Below are 4,959 nucleotides of genomic sequence, written 5' to 3'. Positions count from 1 at the left end.
CCCTCTAACTGTATGAGTCTTCCAGCATATTGTTTATGGTAATAACCTTTTGATTCAGATATTTGCCCTTCTCTTACACTCCAGCCACCTATGATAATAAGCACACTTGTAGGCTGATTTATTTTCCTTAGATGACATCCTATAAAAAGATAGCTGCTTAGGGATTCAACCACAAGAACAGCCATAATTGGCAATAATAACAGTCTTTTAAGTATATTTTTATTCCAAAATGCTTAATATCCAGGTAAAATTATAATAGTTGAGTTCACTACTCTTACAATGCTAATGTTATTGATCTTCTCTTCTGGGTATTCAACAACCAAAGTTTAGAGACCAAAACTAGAAAGGTATCTGGGCTAAGAAGGCAGCCAATATTTTGGCCCTGGCCCTCCAAGGTCAACAACAATAACAAAAAGATCCAGGTCATGAGGGAACCTTCTCCAAGATCCTGCATCTTTGGTGAGTCACCCAACCTCCTGAGCAGGGAGGTTGCTGAATACCAAAACAGTAAATATCCAACAAAAAGTGTACCAAAGGAATGTCACCTGGAGGAAAAAATCTCCCATGCTTTCGCAGAAAGCAACATGGTCAAGCAAGGCCATGACATATCCAGATGGCTGACACTGACAGAGGAGCTAAGAGGCTCTATGCATGGTTCCAAGACAGTGCCTGCGGAGACTCAATTGACCTTGTTAGATAGCAAGAGGTTGATTTTATTTAATATAGGTCTCTCCATAACTTGGTCTTAAACACCCAGTAGGAAAGTATGACAGAAGATAATATTTATTTGAGTTTAACAAGAGTTTCAAGTTTTTTAGCCAACATTTAAAAAAATTTTAATTTAAATTTGAATCCTTTTACAGCCCCAATTAAAAGAAATTATGCTTATTATAGACAGGTAACCCAGTCAAACACACTATAGATCCTCACAATATATAGGGACAAGCCATTGTTGGGTGTGCTCATTTTTCCTAAAAACACCCTTTCCCTTCACCCCCTCCACCCTTCCCTATTTACAAAGAATAATTGATAATTTGAAATAAGAAGAAAAGGTCCAAAATGGCAGGGGAAGTGGGAGGGGAAGGGGAAAGGAATGAAGGGAAAGGAAAAATTACAAGAAAAGGAAAAAATGGGACACTATTTTTAAAAGAAATAAAAGGCATGCATGGTAGCTCATGCCTGGAATACCAGCACTCTGGGAAGCTGAGACAGGAGGAGCTCCTGGGCAACTTAGCAAAGAACCTGTCTCAAAATGAAAAAATAAAAAAGGGCTGGATTTGTAGCTCAGTGAAAAGGCTCTGGATTAAATCCTCAATACTGCAAAAAAAAGAAAAGAAAAGGACTACAAACTAGGTGGGCATCAAATTTCTTATCCTATCTGTGGATGCTTTCCAATTTCTGAGGAATAGTCATTTCCTAGCATTACATACCAACTCCCACCATTACACAGGCATGAAAATCAAATAAAGGTATTTTCAGACATGCATGGTTCAGAAGTTTTTCCTCTGAGTACTCTTTTAAAAAATACTGAGGATATACTTCAGCAAAAGTTAAATGGATTCAAAGAAGGAATGAAACAAGAAATAGGGGAGTAAGGGGAACTTTTAGGGAAGGGGAGGAAGAGATAGTTTGGGGAGGGGTGCTAGTAAGAAGAGTGGATATGATTAAAGCATGATATATGCATGCATGGAAATATCACAGTGAAAACCATTGATTTGTGGAGGTAATGAATTACTATTTATGACAATAAAAGTGGCAAAAAAGATTATGCAGCAGACTTAAAAAGCAATCTGCTCAAATTAAGAAATTAAAGGTAATTTAAGTGGATGCATCTTGGCAAATAACATTAAGAGCTAGATGACATTCCTGAAAAGGAAAAGCATGCTTTTTTCAGGAAAACACCAAGGTAATTAGAAAGTAAAAGAGAAACAAATTTATTGCAAAGTCAGGTTTTAAATGTGAAGTAATTTAAAATGTGGTATGATGTTGAGCAATTAATACAGCGTAAGACAATAAATTAATTGACTTTAACATTTGGTCATGTTTATCTTTCTAGTGTCACAGATTTTAGTGCACATGAATACCTTCATTTGTCCCAGAGCATTATTTTATTTAATTCCATAAAGAAATGCATATTCATAATCAAACTATTGTAAGTACTGTATGGTGAGCAGGAATTTTTTAAATCAGTTTATCCACAGAGCATGAATACATTAATTAAAGCTAGAGAAGTTAAAACCTTAAAGCTGGAGAAGTTAAAAACATTAAAAATTGGTTATTTAAAAATAACGTTGGTTGTACAAGTTAGGAGGTGTTACAGTGAGAATTGGAAGCTTGTGGCGAGATCAGTGAAAGAATTAAAAATAACTGCAATGAATTGGGAGAAGAAGGAGGACCAATGATGTTTGTGAGGATTAAGGAGCCAGTAGGATCTGACATCCAATTAATTCTCTGCTCACACCCCCTGTGTGTGACAGGGACAGCTTGAGCATCTTTAATTTCCAAAAGGCTTGAATGGGGACAGGAAGAACAACAGCCTCTTTGGGTGAACCAAGAATCCAGCCCTCTGAGATTCTGCCACCTGTCCCAAATGTTTGAGATAATGTGAATATGTTAGAAGGAGAATTGCTTCTCTAGGTGTGGGAATCACAAAAGCCCCCATTCCCTTTCTAGTTGCTGTAGAAAACTTTCCACTGCTATGGTTGAATAGATCTTTTCAACCCTGAGCACTCTCTCCATTCTCTCTCCCTCTGAGGCAGAATAATTCCCCTCACTCAGCTCAAGCCTAGTCAAAACAAAAGCCAGGAGGACGAGTGTCCTCTGAGTGCCTGGCAACCGCTACTTCCTGTGATGCTGCTGGCTGGGAACACAAACGCCTATCTATCTTGTAGAATGAAGGAGGCAGAAGGGAGACCAAAGGCAAACTGGTATTTTTGAAGAATGATCTTACAGTGTTCTACTTTCTCTTTTGCCTGCCAAGCAATCTTCTTGTCTCTGAAAACAGTATCTTGAAATCCCTGCCCCATGTCCCTCAAGAGGGCTGTCTCTGGTTTCCTGGGTTATTAATTCCCCTACCTGAAGTCATTCCTTAGTTGGTGAGAGATCTACTCACATGTCCTCAGGACAAAGCAAAGGAGCCTAAGTCTCCAACAAGGGTGCCAATGCCCAGGTAGGGGAGGCCAACTCCTCAAATCCCTGTACCTCTCCATCTTGGAATTTTCTTAGTCTGATGAAACCTCTAGAAAATGTCATGTTCTTCCACACTCATCTCACCTGGGACAGCAGTTCTCAGAGCGACCTTGGAGAGCAGTGTTACTTGGAGGGGGTGCACTGGATATTTGACATGGCTTCCAAAGGATCTTCAGGTAAAAAAGATGAACATAATGAAGCACAAAAAAGAAAATGTGGAAGATGGAAAACAAGACCTCCACACAGATTTACAAAGGATGAATTACAGATTCTGGAATAATCATTTGAACAGAATCCTTACCCTACTTTCACAACCAAGGAAGAACTTCCTGATCAACACTGCGATTCACATGTCATTAAGTGGTTCAAAGGTAGAAGATGCAGACTACCACCTACAGAGTAAAAGAGGATCGTTGCCATCTGGAAATTAAATAGGTTCCATGTCAAAAGGTCTCAGTCCATGGTGTCCCCAAATAACCAGGCACAATCTGACAACTCTTCCATGAATCAGACTTCCCTGCATAACCACGAGACCCTACTACATAGAGCCGGCTACTCTTCCCTGGAAACCCAGATGATTCCCAGTGGACATATTGACTCAGGTGACTCTTTGGTCACAGGCATTAACAGGGGACCAAGATGTCCCCTGGAGTATCAAGGTGCCCCAGCAAGTGGACCTTCTTCCAACTCCACACCAGACTCATTTACTTATCCTAATACATCTATGCAGTATTTTGAAAATGTCAGATATAAGGCAGGGCAAAGTCAGAATTCTCTGACCTTCCTTTCCCATTATGTTTTCAGTGGTCAGGGAAGAAGCCAGCAGCAAGAGGAGTATGACACTCCTTATCGATATTTGATATTTCAAGGACAGCTGCCAAACCACTGGGGATACCTTCTGCAACAGATGCGACCAACTCAATATTACCAAGAGAATTACCAGTTGTCATTCCAGAACCAATTTTTGCCATACCAGAATCCAAGTGATTTAGGGCAACAGGAGGCTAATCTTCCATCAGATCAGCAAAGTAATGGAGGTGCCCTGAGCGCTCTACTGCAGCAGGCACCTGTGCAAATAGCAGATGGTTCTCCACAACTTCTTGGGCAAGGGAAGCAGCAAGTTTATGCAGAGCATTCCAGGTTTGAAATCCAGCAGCTTCAGAATGGGGTTTTTCCAGATGTCCACTGCTGAACTCATGAGTGTGGCTTCAGGAAATGGAAGGCCTGAGAAACAGTTGTAGATCACCCTGTCTCCACACAGGGAAGGGAAGAGAAAGGCCTTCTCCTTTGGAGACACTCTCAGTGTTCTTTACATGAACCCTTCCAGGATGACTAATATGAAGATCCTGTAAATGTGTATGAAACAGTACTGTGTTTGGGGGCACTGAATTACATATGTACACAATTACCACATTCATCAAAAATGACACTTTTACTTCTAAACAATTGTATGCATTTTTATTTATTGCATGGGTAAGAAGTGCCATAGGATATGAAATCAGAACAGTGAGTGGCCACAGGAGCATCTGCACTTCCTAGTTTCAAGCTCCTCTTAGCTTGTATATTATCAGTTCCTGCCTAAAGATGCCTTTGGTTTCTCTTTCAGGTTTTTAGTGCCCTTTGTTGGTATAATACTGGGTTTTAAAATCCTTTATCTCTTCTATTGTAAGAATTATGATTTTTGTTCCTTAAAGTTCCTGTAGTCATTTAAATAGACTTTTCTTACAGTAAATAAATTTTTTTGGAACAGGGTATTACACTCTAGGAAAT

The 4,959-nt window shown here is 39.8% G+C and overlaps 1 pseudogene; it reads left to right on the top strand.

The window, feature by feature from the left end:
- The first annotated feature begins 3,343 nt into the window (after positions 1–3,343).
- Positions 3,344–4,381, top strand: LOC147824197 (cytoplasmic polyadenylated homeobox-like protein; annotated as a pseudogene).
- The last annotated feature ends 578 nt before the right edge of the window (positions 4,382–4,959 follow it).

The sequence above is a fragment of the Heterocephalus glaber genome, unplaced genomic scaffold (genome assembly GCF_053883595.1).
Source record: "Heterocephalus glaber isolate CG9 unplaced genomic scaffold, H.glaber_assembly_v1.0 deba00001550, whole genome shotgun sequence".
In the NCBI taxonomy this organism is placed as follows: Eukaryota; Metazoa; Chordata; class Mammalia; order Rodentia; family Bathyergidae; genus Heterocephalus; species Heterocephalus glaber.
This window is presented reverse-complemented; position numbering and strand designations above follow the sequence as displayed.